Source organism: Peromyscus maniculatus, chromosome 15, assembly GCF_049852395.1.
Source record: "Peromyscus maniculatus bairdii isolate BWxNUB_F1_BW_parent chromosome 15, HU_Pman_BW_mat_3.1, whole genome shotgun sequence".
NCBI classification, from domain to species: domain Eukaryota; kingdom Metazoa; phylum Chordata; class Mammalia; order Rodentia; family Cricetidae; genus Peromyscus; species Peromyscus maniculatus.
The window spans coordinates 50,580,832-50,595,743 of NC_134866.1; the positions used below are offsets into that span (position 1 = coordinate 50,580,832).

Below are 14,912 nucleotides of genomic sequence, written 5' to 3' on the forward strand. Positions count from 1 at the left end.
TCTTCTTTGTCCTGGCTGCAGCTGGCAGTGACTCCTTCCGCCTTCCTGTTTTTTCTTTTCTCCTGTTAGTCCCGCCTATACTTCCTGCCTAGCCACTGGCCAATCAGTGTTTTATTTATTGACCAATCAGAGTAATTTGACATACAGACCATCCCACAGCAGTAGGTTAGAGGTGGGTTTGAAACTGTTGCTGAATACAAGTCTTCTCTGGGGCTATTTGCCACAGAGAAATCATCTGAAGGAAGTTAATAATGTCTACAGTTGTTCAACCAATGTGCACGTGTAAGCATATGTTCAAAGGTATGGGGATTAGCAGTAGAATTAAACAGGCAGCCTCTAAAATGGACCGGTGGGAGGACACAGAAGAACAAACTGTCACTGGCCACTACATGCCCATTTTGACCATGTGCACACACAATTAGGAACCCTCGAAAAAGTAAAACCTTTTCTTCACTGTAACCCATTAAGAACCCCTTCCAAACTATAAATAGCTACTTCCCACAGGGAACAGCGTCGTTTTCATCTCTGTTTCTCCCACATAAGAGAATCTGGTGCTTTGGACATATTAGACCGTCAGCAGTCACTCAAAGAATAATTAAACCGCTGTATATGGACCTATGGCACAGTCTCTGCATGCCCATCGAATTTCCCTCCAACCCGAACGGCTCCATCGTTTGATCCCACATTGGTCCAGCCAAAGGGATGCTGTTCCAGGAGACAGACTCCCAGGAAGGGAACGGGTCAAGGCATCTGCTCTACCAGTTCTTCTCTCTCCAAGTCGCTCTTCGCTCTTGGGCTGTGACTCTTGCCAGACTAAAGCAGCAGCCCCTTCTCCTTGTGTCTTCTGAAGTAAGAGAGCTAACAGCCCCCCAGTCTGCCCACTTCCATCTCAGCACATTTGGGCTGCTACAACAGAGCAGCAAAGATGAGGAGGCTTAGAAATGACAGCGTTTTCCCCCTCAGAGTTATTAAGGAGGCTCAAAGTTCAAGGTCAGAGGACAGTAAGGTCTGGTCCAGGTGAAGGGCCTCTCCTGGGTTGCAGACTACAGGGTTGCAGAAACATAACGGGAGGAGAAATCACACCCTCTCCTCTCCTCTCCTCTCCTCTCCTCTCCTCTCCTCTTCTCACCTCTTCACTTTTCTTCCTTTCCCTTCTCTCCCATCTTCTAATCTACTTTCTCCTCCTTCTCCTTCTTCATCTCTCTCTCTCTCTCTCTCTCTCACACACACACACACACACACACACACACACACACACACACATCTCACTGTAGACAAGGCTGGGCTCGAACTCACAAAGATTCTCCTGCCTCTGCCTCCCAAACTCGAAGATTAAAGGCGTGCACCACTATGCCCAGCCCCAAAAGTTCTCTTCTTGCCAGGGCACTGATCCCTTTCTTGAAGATTCCATTCCCACTACTCAATCATCGGACATCCTATACCATGACATTGAAGTCAGGATTTCAATATGAATGCCGAGGGAAGCAAACACATCTTCCCACAGCATCCACCCATGCCCTACCACCTTCTCTGAATCCACAGGTTGGAAAGTAGTTCTGTCTTTACATTGCTTCCAGTTACTCTTTGATCCTTCTTCATTCCTCTTCCACTCCCTGCTCACACGGTAACAGATGTAAGGTCCACCTAGCGCTCCTAGTCAAGCTAATTCAATAAGTCTTTACAGTACAGGACACCATGCAAAGCAACATGAGCCTATGGAAATTAAGTCTTACCTTTAGTTGCCAGGACATCCAAGAGGGACAATGAGAAGAAATGCACAGAATTACATATTCACTATACGGAGGAACTTTGTTCATCCTGGAATATATAAACTACTAAAATAAAAAGACAAACTGAGAGTCAACAGACAACATTCAGTTGACCCCTTTCCTATTTTTCACTGATGTCCCTCCTCACAGGAGTGACTGAATGCACTTATGGTTACTTTACCCTTTGTCAAAGCTGAGTTTTAACAATAACCTTATTAAATATACTTTTGAATCTGAGACTCATTCCGGCACCCATGTGGTATATGTTTAAGGCATTTGAAGCTTGAGGTAGAGTGATAAGACTTGTGATAAAGGCCTGGATCTGTTAGTATTGATGATTCCATAAACTTCCCATTTAAAAAAGCAGAGTTTATAGAAATAGAGGCATCCAGGACAAAAGGGAAGACAATAAATCATTATTTGTAATGAGGGATTAGTGGCATGCTTTTGGGAAAGGAATGGAATTTGTTTCTGTTGTGGTTGCTTTGTTGTTTTTGGTTTTTTGAGAAGGGTTTCTCTGTTGTAGCTTTGGCTGTCCTGGAACTCACTTTGTAGACCAGGCTGGTGTCAAACTCACAGAGATCCACATGCCTCTGCTTCCCAAGTGCTGGGATTAAAGTTGTGCGGCACCACTGCCTGCTAAAGAATGGAATTTGTAGACCACAATGTTTTAAGTTCCACACCAGGCTATATGATTTACCAGTTAAGAAACTGTACTCCTCCCTGGCTTTCCAGTTTTATATTCCATCAATTTTTTTTAGCAAAAAAAATAAATAAATAACAGTTCCATCATGACACTTCCATGCATGTACATCATTTTATTTTGATCGTATTTAATCTCCCATTCCCATCCCTTTTCCCCCTCCTCCCACTGGTCATCTTTCCTGCCAAGAGCATGGACTCTGAACCTAGTGTAAGTGCTTGGGGTTCACATCTGGCCTCTGTACTTCCTTAGATGAGATCCCCTAGCATCTCTGTGATTCAGTTGTTTTAGCAACAAACGAAGATGGTAGGCCATAGTGAATATTAGATGAGTCAACATGAGCAAAGGACTTATGTATTAATACAAGCCATGCTGCTGTTTTATTTGGAGAACATATAAAACCATTATGAATTGGACTGGCTTCCTTTGATATGGCCAGGGAATTCTTTCTGACAACCGTCTCTGTCTTAATTTACATTTCCCAAGATGGTTTCTAATTGTATATAACAATAGGAAAGATAGCACAAATTAATCCTAAGAACTCCTCAAATAGTAAGCTACAGAGGACTCAAAGAGCCAAGAGCTTGTGTAGACCAGGAGGAGGCTAGCAGAGTCCTTGTGAGGTAAGCATTGGAGATGAGGCGTGAGAAAGTGAGCAAACCTTAGAGGACTGGGTAGACAACGATGTCTGTCCTCCTAGGAAACTGATTTGTTACCAGGATATGCTTGTTCTTTGTTTATCCCAGGGTACACATTCTAAAAGCACTTAATCTTCCCAAGGCCAGCACTAATAGGCACTGATGTTGTCTATTATGGGAGGAAACAAAAAAGAGAGAGAAAGAGAGAAAGAGAAAAACAGAAAGCCAAATAAAGGTTATATAACCATGTTGGAAATGTAGATGCTTTATGTTCCATTTTACCGGAATTTCATCTAGGACTGTGAGGTCACAAATGTGGGGGTGGGGGCGTTTCCGCATCTATCTATGAGTCTGTCTGTCTGTGTTCACACACCAGCTTTTCTCTGCTTGCTCCTCAGTCATCTTTTTCTAGTCCACATAGAGGGGAAGAAGGCTTTTGGCATACCTGCCTTGAGTCCGTTTCACGTCAGGGCTGCTTCTCTCTGCCACTCTGAGTTTCTCTGGGGTAAATCATTTACTTTCTATAAGCTGATGCCAGGCCCCTTACCCTTTTGGCCCCTTGAAAAGATACTGTGGAGTCAGCAACATGGTGATTGTGAAACTGGAGTTCCCGCAGCCCTTACCTCCCCCATAGTCACCCCCACAGATCTGTGCTGGCAAATTAAATTTGCACAATGGGAGCCCTCTGGATAACAACAGAACAGCACAATTTATGATTCTTGAGCACTCTTGGTTTTAGGGTCATTTTGCAACTCCTCCATTGGTAATTTTCTCACATCTTCACGTCAGAGTTTTCTATTCTTCCTGAACCCTGTACCCTCCCTGGTTCAGCTCAAAGTGGGTACTCATTCTTATGCAGGTCAACTTTGTGTTGCATCCTCCTCGTTAGTGTGAGCTCTGCCTGCCCTTAAGATTGCTCGTTCAGCCCTCCCTCAGCTCATGAAGTCATTTTCCTGAACAAAGACCTTTTATTCCCCTAAAACCATCCTAGCTCCAGGTGCTAAATGGGCCACATTTGTGATGAGATAGAGAGAGAAAAAAAAAGTCTCAGAAGAAAACTATAATTGAATGTGAACGGATCAGCCACCACTGGGGAGCAAGCACAGCTCCAGACAGAAGCAAGGGGAAGACCATCTTGGTTTAGTCAGAATAATATGAGATCCTTTAAGTTAGAGCCCCTGAAAAGAGAGCTGAGGTGGGAATAATGTGCCAGCAGTTCACTGACAGAATGGCCTCAGGCAAAACCAATAGAGAAGTCAGGAAAGCAAAATGGAGGGGGGGAAGCCAGGTGGGGATGTGGAAATTAAAAATCTAGCTCCTGCTTGATCCAACAGGGAACCCCGGGGCAAGCATAACGTCACAGAGCTGATCTGACTGGAAACAGCAGGCCAGGGCTCTTGTGTGAAACACCGTGGGCCTGCGGCTCCTGATGGCACAGTACAGTTCTTGAGAGAGTGTACACTGTGAGCGGTTGCCAAACAACCAACCAAAGGCTCTCGAGGAGGTATGCACCAGCTGAGTGACGGAGAGAAGAAACAGGAAGACAATGTCCAACAGTCGTGTGAGCCTAGGGTTCCAGTGACTAGGTCTAGAGCTGGACACTTTCAGAAGACACCAAATATGCATCAGACTGTCTTCCACCAAAGGCTGTCTCTTATATGATCCACTTCAAAATTATTAGCCCTTCATACTTTTATCATATTGTATTTTAACTTTATCTCACTATAAACATTTGCTATTCTCAAGTGGGAATGCTGAGTGCTGCTTTGTGGTACAGTAGCTATCAATTTCTGGCAGATAACGTAAGTTCATATCAAGAGACTGACATATGATCTAGGCATTGCTGGGTTCCGATTGGCTGGATTGTAATCAGATTGATCTAAACTCTGACTTCAGGCAAGGTCATATATTTGCAAACATTTGATTGCTCTTCTAAAAGAAATAAATGTTCCATCCATTTAATATTTTACATAGCAGCTTTTCTTCTAAGCAAATGCTTGACAGTGTCCTATTCATCTGATAATTGCAGATAAAATAATCCCAATACACAATAGCTTTGGATAACAGCAACAAAAAGAACAAAGAAAAAAGGATGTGCATGACTGTACCACAGAGAATTAGAGCCAAGATTTGTCAGTTGCAAAACAACAAACTAATTCCACGAAAAGTCAAGGTGATTTCAAGGACATGAAAACTCCACAGATGCCCAGGACTAGAGATGATAGACAGCTAGAATGCCAAGTCTCCATTTCTTAGCCATGGTGTGACTCTACCATCCTGGGTTCTTTCTACCTCCTACTCAACAGGCATCTTTATATCCTTCCTACACACATAGCTGTGACACTCGACTCCATGTTTGGTTACTGAAACCTTAAAGGCCATACTGGGATTCTCAGTTCAAATCCTTGAGAAAGAGAATCTGACTGTATGTCCTGTGGGAGCCCGTTCTTAGGTTCCTCGTGGCTTTACCCAGCAGGTCCACATAGAGGATGATTAGGACCATGGGCCTGAGTGCAGGTGTCTGAAATGGTCTGCACTTGGCTGTGCTGTGGGATGGTCTGTATGTCAAGTTGCTCTGATTGGTTAATAAATAAAACACTGATTGGCCCGTGGTTAGGCAGGAAGTCTAGGCCGGACTAACAGAGAGGAGAAATAAAAGAACAGGAAGGCAGAAGGAGTCACTGCCAGCCACCACCAGGACAAGCAGCATGTGAAGATGCCAGTAAGCCACGAGCCACGTGGCAAGGTGTAGATTTATGGGAATGGATTAATTTAAAATATAAGAACAGTTAGCAAGAAGCCTGCCACGGCCATACAGTTTGTAAGCAATATAAGTCTGTGTTTACTTGGTTGGGTCTGAGCAGCTGTGGGACTGGCAGGTGATAGAGATTTGTCCTGACTGTGGACCAGGCAGGAAAACTCTGGCTACAGTGACTCCTTCCAGGCCACTGAATACTGGACAGAGTGAGGAAAATACTGTTGTTTAATATCTGCTCAGCAGAACTGAAGCTGAGTTTAAATTAGTTTAAATTAGTAAATTAAATGGGGTGGCATAGACAGGATACATCATACATCGGTATTTATGGTCCAGAGTGTTTACAAAAACCGGATATGTTACCAGTATCAGAATGCTTTGTTGGGATACAAAGGAAAGTGTGTTCTGTCATATCCTGATCTGAGAGACTAAAAGTCCTTGGACAAATGAATCTGTTATTAATTCATCCAAAATCTAGTCTCAGATCACCAGATATAAATTAGATGAACAGGACGCTATGAGACTAGCTGAAAGAAGCAGGAGCTTTGATCTATGTCTCTTCAGTGATACAGGCGACATTAAAATAAATAAGGAAAGAGTCCATAATTTTCTCCAAATGTCACTTTCTTTATTTCAGGATGCTGTTGCTAAAGCCAAGACGTTGGATTCTGAATAACTCAGTTCTTCTTGGTCTCAGCCAGCTTTCTGAAGCTCCAAGATGGTGTCTGGCTTGTAGTCTACCATATGACTTTGAGGAGGAATGTTATAGTCCATGTTACATGTACTGTATCTGGAGAAACAGTTAGAAGGGTCTGACTCCTCCAAAAAAAAAATCCCTCGCAAAGAAGCCAATAGCAGTATTTGAAATTTAATCATTAAAAATACACCCCCACCCTCAAGGATCTCTAAATTGTATTCCCTATTTAAAGGAACAGCATTATCTTGGGAAATGGTTTGTTCCAGTCAGCAGTAAGGAAGGTTCAAGGTGAGGCTGGGCATCATATCTCAAGAAGTAAAACAGTATTTAAAAAATTGATGGAGCCATGCCAATGGAACATGGGGAATAACTTAGAGTGAATTTCATTGGGCACATTTGGAATAAGTTGAACACTAAGAAGAATGACAAGATTATAATATCCAAAAGTCAACAGCTGTCCTTCAGAGAGAAGAAAAGGTGTTTTTAAAGAATACAGTTAATAAATTCATATTAAATGATAAAAGAAAGAAATCACCATTTGGCAATGCAATTCCCAAGATAATCGTTGTTAATAGTTGACCCTCAGTGGATTCCAAAGCCACGGAGTGAAAACACATTGATTACAAAAATCTCAAATTACCTACTGTGATGGTTAACCTCAATTGTCAATTTAATGACATCTAAAATCACCCGGGAGACTGATCTCTCAGTGTGCCTGTGTGGCATAACTTGATTAGGTTCATTGGGGGTAGGGAAGCCTGCCCATTTCATGGACTGGGATACTGGACTGTATAAAATGAGAAAGCAAACTAAAATTGAGCATTCAATGCTCTGTGCTTCTGGACCACAGATACAGTGGGACCATCAGCTCCATGCTCCTTCTTCAATGACTTCTCGGCCGTGATGGCCTGTATCCTGGAACTGTGAGTGAAAACAAACCTTTTCTCTATTAAGTAGCTTTTGTCAGAGAATCTCATCACAGGAAGAGGAAAAGTAATTAAAGCTATTTATTAATCAAACGTAGACACATCTGGTATTTGGTACCCTAAATGGTCAAATTTAACATTATCAATAGTCAGGCAAGCTTGCTTGTATTGTGATGGCTAATCTTGTCAACTTGCTTGGACTTAGAATCACTATGGCAACACACCTCAGAATGCATTCATGAGGCTGTTACCAGGGCATTTTAACAGAAGAGGAAGACCCACCCTGAATGTAGGCAGGACCATCCCATCGGCTTCAGGACCAGACTGAAAAAAGTATTCTGATCACCAGCACCATCCCTCTCTATTTATTGACGATGGACTCTAGCTGACCAGAGCCTCACGCTCCTTCTACCAAGCCTTCACAGGATGAACTGTACACACAAATCATGAGCCAGAATAAACCCTTCCTTTCTGAAGCTGCTCTTGGCAACAATGATATCACAACAATGATAGAAATAATGAACATGTGTGCATATTGATGTAATGCATAATGATATATGAAGTGTCATGTTTAATATTTACCTGAGGTTGGCCAAGCCTGCAGATTTGATATACAGCATCTATTAAGGAACAAGTTAAATTACACCATTAAAAAAATCCCACAGTTCAACTTGCTTTAATTCTTCTATGTGCCGTGAAAAGAAAAATATTCTACAAGTTTAAAAAACAAACAGGAAATAAGCAAGATGAGTGTTGTGGGTTTAAAACTAAAGCTATAACAGACAACTGAAATGTGTGGTTCTTGCCTAAGTCCTGGATGTTTGGTTGTTTGTTTGTTTTTGTTTTTTTTCCAAGACAAGGTTTTCCTGTATATCCCTGGCTGTCCTGGAATTTGATCTGTAGACCTTAGCCTTAAATTCAGAGATCTGCCTGCCTCTGCTTCTGCCTCTGCCTCTGCCTCTGCCTCTGCCTCTGCCTCTGCCTCTGCCTCTGCCTCTGCCTCTGCCTCTGCCTCTGCCTCTGCCTCTGCCTCTGCCTCTGCCTCTGCCTCTGCCTCCTGAATGCTAGGACTAAGGACATGCATCACCACCACCTGGATAAGTGTTGGGTTTTTAAAGGTATAAATGATATTTAGGAAATATTGAGGCTATTTAAATATGGACTAGAGATTAGATGGAATTATGGGGCTGTTGTCTACTTTCTGAGGACCCTATTCATGGGAGATAATACCTATCATATCTGTTATATTGAGTGTTCAGGTGTGTATATATGTTTGGACTACAGTTGAGGGGAAAATAGAGTGAGATATGGGGAGCATGGAGGGAGGAGGATAAAGGCAGAGAGAGAGAGAGAGAGAGAGAGGAGAGAGAGGAGAAAGCAACACAATGCTAACAGTTAATGAACCAGATACAGTACAAACAGAATCCTCATATCCTTTCAACTGTCCTGCACTTTTAAGTCTTAAAATAATTTAGTAAAATAAAGAAAGAATTATTTTAAGCACAACTTAGAATGAAAATTTCATAAGGCATTCTTAAATGTAGAATTGTAAGCCATGAAAAGATGTATAATCGTACGTGTATTAAGATGCTTAAGGCCGGGCGGTGGTGGCGCACGCCTTTAATCCCAGCACTCGGGAGGCAGAGGCAGGCGGATCTCTGTGAGTTCGAGGCCAGCCTGGGCTACCAAGTGAGTTCCAGGAAAGGCGCAAAGCTATACAGAGAAACCCTGTCTCAAAAAACCAAAAAAAAAAAAAAAAAAAAGATGCTTAAGGATTTTTTTTTTTCTGGGTGCCGTAGTCTTAAAATATGTCCATAAGCTATTTGGCATTTTCTCCCTTGAGGTTTGTGATTTGTTTTTAAACATTAGGAAAGTAATGGGGGGCGGTGGCGGCGGCGCACGCCTTTAATCCCAGCACTCGGGAGGCAGAGCCAGGCCGATCTTTGTGAGTTCGAGGCCAGCCTGGTCTACAGAGTGAGGTCCAGGAAAGGCACAAAGCTACACAAAGAAACCCTGTCTCAAAAAACCAAAAAAAAAAAAAAAGATGTTAAAAGGAAAGTAATGGTGTGTGATTTCTGAAGCTCCTCTGACTCTCTGTTCAATAGCCCAGTGACTGTCCTGTGATCCTGTTGGTCACTTTAGAGCACCTTCAAAAGAAACTCTAAGAGCCTGGAGTGACAAGTCAGCACTTAAGAACACTTACTGCCCTTGCAGATGACCTGGGGTAGGTTCCCAGCACCCACATGAACACTCACAGCCTCCTGTAACTCCAGTTCTGGGGAATCAGACATCTTCTGGCCTCCACTGGCACCAAGCACACATAGGGTGCCCGTACATACACTCATGGACACACCCACATTCACAAACAAAAACATTTTAAAAATAAACTCTAAGCTAAAACCCTCCCACACCCTAAGCTGAGCTATTTATGAAGTTTTGATGCATAGAAGATGTTGGTATAATATGTGTTGGTGTTTTTAAGCTGGTATAGTTTGGAATAATTTGTCACACACACAAAAAATAGATGAATAATACAGCAGATTAAAGTATTACTCCTACTTTGTAGTCTGTCTCAGACTTGTGAAAAGTATCTGTCATTGAATAGACACACACACACACACACACACACACACACACACACACACACACACAATATCCTTTTAAATGATTTGTCCTAAGGAAATATTATACAGGGATACAAAAACATATGTAAAGAAAAGATGTTCTTATAGTACTATGAGGTAAGGAAGCAATGTAAATTACCAACAATACAGGCTCAGTGGTGTAAACTATGGCAGGTCTAGGCAATAAAATGTCATGTGGCCTGTGGTGATACACTGTACCCCCAGTATATTGTGCACCCTAATAAAACTTATCTGGGATCAGAGAACAGAACAGCCACTAGATTAGATATAAAGGCCAGAAAATGGTGGCACACACACCTTTAATCCTATCATTCTGGAGGCAGAGGCCACACTGGAAACAGAGCTAGGCAGTGGTGGCACACACCTCTAATCCCAGGGCTTGAGATCTCATGTCTTTGCTTGGGAAAGACACATGCATTTAATCCCAGGAAGTGATGGCAGGAAGCAGACAGATATATAAGGTATGAGGACCAGTAACTAGAGGCTTTTAAGCTTTTAGGCTTTTTAGCAACAGTTCAGCGGAGATACTTTTGAGTGAAGACTCAGAGGCTTTCAGTCTGAGGAAACAAGATCAGCTGAGGAGTTATTGAGGTGAGGTTGGCTGTGGCTTATTTTGTCTCTCTGATCTTTCAGAATTTATCCCAATAGCTGGCCCCAGTTTTTTTTTTATTATTAATAAAACCCTTTAAGATTCATGTTACAGTGGCCACTGAAGAATATACCTAGCTATCCTGGGCTGGTTCTTTATATTTAAAAGTGAGGTGCTAAAAAGCATTGAAGCAGCTCCTCATGTTGTCGAATATTCTTTTAGAGTGTGTTGCATTTTTTCCTACTGCTTTTGTTAACAGTGCAAAGATGTGTTACATTTGTTTGATTAAATAAAATTAAACTTCAAGCAGGAGGCTGAGTCAGCAAGTAACTAAACAGGAAATGGTAGGGAGGAACCACGAATAGCAAGAGTTCTTAAGTGGGGGCTGAGCAGAAGAAGTACACCTGGTTTTTGGAAGATGCCAGCAAAGGGAGAAGGTTAGCTACTTGCTATTCAGCCTCTCTGAGCCAGCAGAATTCCACCTCAACCTTTGAATTGTGAGTTCTTTAGAGGGATAGAGATCTAGATAAATTTTCCCTTAGTAGCATTAGAAGAGCAAGTGCCTGAGAGAATAGAATTCCCTCAGGAACCACTGCTGGTAAGGTGAAGTTGCAGTCTGTGATTAGGACAGCAGTTGCTTAAGAGGCAGCTACTGTAAATAATAAAAAAGTCAACAACATTTGGCACCCAACATGGGGCTCGAACCCACAACCCTGAGATTGAGAGTCTCATGCTCTACCGACTGAGCTATTTATAAGTAATAATAAGTCCCTCTGTGTGTGTATGTGATTTATTTGGGAGGAGGGTGGCAGGCCCCCAAAAGAGTAAGGACCAAAAACAACCAACAACATCCTCATTGGCAAGATTTGCCAGTTGGGCTGACTCTCTTTGTGGTGTTCACGTTCAGTGGTCCACTACAATTTTCTTTGGTCCACTCCCACCTTTCACAGTGCTAGCCTTTTTCCCAAGGCTGGTTCATTTTCTCAGAGAAGAATGCTTCAAGCTCCCACCGTGTAGGAGTGGGTATGGCTATACTGAGAACTAGAAGATAAAGCTGCTGGAATCTTAGCTATCTCATAGGTTAGGAGGCAATAACTCCCACCCTCATTTGCCCTTATTAACTGTAGACATTGATCCCCATTCAACACCCCCAACAAAATCACTGTCCAGTCTTCCATTAAGGTGAGTATAGGTAACTGTCCCCCCTATAGCCTCCATGGCTGTAAGGATCAGCTTACACACTTGGATCCCAGCAACCATGTGAGTGACACAGCTGATAACTAAGTGATGAATGGAAATGTGGAGAAAGGGGTCCTGAGGCAACAGGAAGAGGCCCAGCCATCCCTAGCTGAATGCAGTCACAAGAACAACCTCTAAGGAGAACAGAAGAACCACTTGGACTGAAAAAAAAAAAAAATGAACTGCTGCTCTAACCACGAAGCATTGGGATGTTTTGTTTCACAGAACTGGAGCCAGCACAGCAGGGAAAAGGCAGATAGCTGGGAAGGTGACCCAGAGCCATACTGTTTTATCAGCTTATGGCCTTAAATCTCTTTCAGAATGCTTTCTTACTGCCCTCCAAGATGCATTAAATTCCCAAAACCTAAGCATTTCCTATAATCTGAGAATTGGATTGCTGAACATGAATTTAATCAGATCTTACAAAATCCATTTTACCACATAAGGTAATATAATTTTAGGTTGCAATGGTTAGCAGACAGACAGCTTTGGTGATGTGGCCCAGGGCATTATTCTTCCTACCTCTCATCCCAAATTATATCTTTATTTATTCAGACCATTGTCTATGACTTTTATTGGAAACTTCAAGCCTTTCCCCAACAGAATATAGACTTGGGTCAGTTGCTTCTTTTATTTTTCTTTTTTTTAAGATGTGGGGGTCTCACTGTGTTACTGAAGTTGGCCCTGAATTCATATCCTGCCTCCATCTCCCAAGTAGCTGGCACTACAGGCATGCACTGCTTTATCAATTAATTCTTCGCTGTTGTGAATGGTATCTAATTCTTATGAGCCATGATTTTCAAAATCAGAAAACTTGAGCTTTCCTCATTGTTCACATGGTTCTCCTATTAATTCTTCAGCATTTTGAGGGGAGAGGTCATCTGTGAATTGATGGTGCTTCTGTCTTTCCCCTTGTGTGATAGTCATTAGTGATATTCACCAACTTCCCGCTACCCTCCACCTGGTCATACAGGAGGACAGTTCTCACCACATTAGTTTCTGATCAATGCGGTAACAAATCCCTGCCAACTTAATGACTTCAAACCACTCACATTTGTAATTTTCAGCTCCATAGGTCAGAAGTCTGACACCAGTGTCCTTGGGATAAAATCAGTGTGTGTGTGTGTGGGGGGGGTGTCTTATCAAAGAGTCTAGAGGAGAGCCTTAGACTATTTGGCTCTGTTATAATAAAATAATGCAGAGTGAATAACTTGTAAATAATAGGAATTTTGTTCTCCTCTTTAGAGAGGCTGAGATCCAAAAGCAAGGTAGGAGCAAAGTTGACATCTGATAAAGGCTTATTGTAAGTCTCAAGGGTAGCTCCTTGCTGCTCTGTCCTCTGAGAAGACAAAGCTGTGTGCTCACAAAGCAGAGGAGATGGAAGGCTGGTTGGCTCTCTGTTTCATATGTGTATAAATCCCATTTTTGAGGACAGGGCTCTCTCCTGGCCTAATCATTGCCCAAAGGCCCTGCTCTTAACACTGCCACTTTTTCAATTTTAGTTCCAACCTGAAAATTGTGGAGGGGCACATTCATTCAAACCATAGCTGGAAGACCCATTTCCTTCGGGTTTTTCTTTTTTATGAATCTAAAGGGAATCTGCATTCCTCGATGCATGCTCCTTTCCTCCAGCCTCAAAGCTAGCAGCATAGCATCTCCCTCGCCTACTCTACACCACATCTCTTTGTCTGACTCTCTTTTGCCCCTCTCTACTTGGAAGGTTTCTGTGATCATTCTGGGCTCAGTGAAATCATTCAAGATATTTCTACAGTCAGCTGGTTAACAATCATAATTTCCATCTGCAACTTTAATCCACTTGTCAGGGTAATTCAGTGTAGTCGTGGGTCCCGGTGATTAGGATATGGGCAATTTTGCTGAGAACGGGCATGAAACGTTGGTATGGCTGTGTGATTTACTTTGCCCAGTGAAATATAAATGAAAGTGACATTTGCTGCTTCTTAGCAGAAACTTGAATGTAATTTCCCCAATTCTTCCCTGCTGCTGTGATGATCACAGAAGCGTTTGTTGATGGAGTCTTACTTTGCTGAGCAAATATGATGAACAGAGACCTGCCATCAACCTGCAATGGACAATATTTTCCTTGGGGTGAGGGTTTATTTGTTTACCACATATAAACAGACTGTGTTAGTTACTTTTACATCCCCATGACCAAATAACTGAGAAAATCAGCTTTAGGGGGCGAGGAATTCATTTGGTTCTTAACCCACTGGGTCCATCGCTTTTAAGTCTGCGGCAAAGCAAAACTCATCATGGTAAATGGGCACAGAGGTGAGGGGTGATGGCGGGGAAGCTGCATACCTCATGGCAGCTAGAGATAGAAGAAGGAGCCAGGAATAAGACATAGCCTTTAAACATACTCCCAAATGCTCTATTTGCTCCGGGTAGGCTACCCTCAAGAAGTTTAAACTGCCTCTCAATCATGTCATCAAATTATAAATCTAATGATGGATTTATGCATTGATTGGTCACAGCCTTCATGACCCAGTCACTTCTCAAAAGCCCGTAAGCTTGCAACAGTTTGCACCCAGGTATTAAACCCTGGAGCTCTTGTGAACATACTTGATATGCAAATTGTGTCTTTTAATACTAACACTGAAGTGGTTCCTCACTGTACTTTTCTTTGCATCTCCTTAGTGAACTAATGATGTTGAGCATCTTTGCTCATGTGCTTCATGTGCTTTTTGGCCATTTGTTTTGCTTCTTTAGAAAAGTGTTCATGGAGTCCTTTGCCCATCCTTGCTCAGACTGACTCTTTGTTGCTGGGTCTCAAGAGCGCTTTACACATTTGGATATTCCAACTTACTTTTTCCCATGTTGAGGATTGAACCTATGATTTCATAATGCTGGGCAATGCTCTGCCACTGAGCTATACTCTAAACTATGAATTTGTAGATTCTTATAAGATATGTGCTATGAAAATATTTTATCTC

General features: G+C 42.4%; 1 non-coding gene across 1 annotated transcript; it reads right to left on the bottom strand.

Annotated features, from left to right (window-relative positions):
- Positions 1-11,406: 11,406 nt before the first annotated feature.
- Trnae-cuc (transfer RNA glutamic acid (anticodon CUC)) lies at positions 11,407-11,481 on the bottom strand. Its single transcript has one exon. It is a non-coding gene; the product is annotated as a tRNA-Glu (tRNA).
- Positions 11,482-14,912: the final 3,431 nt, after the last annotated feature.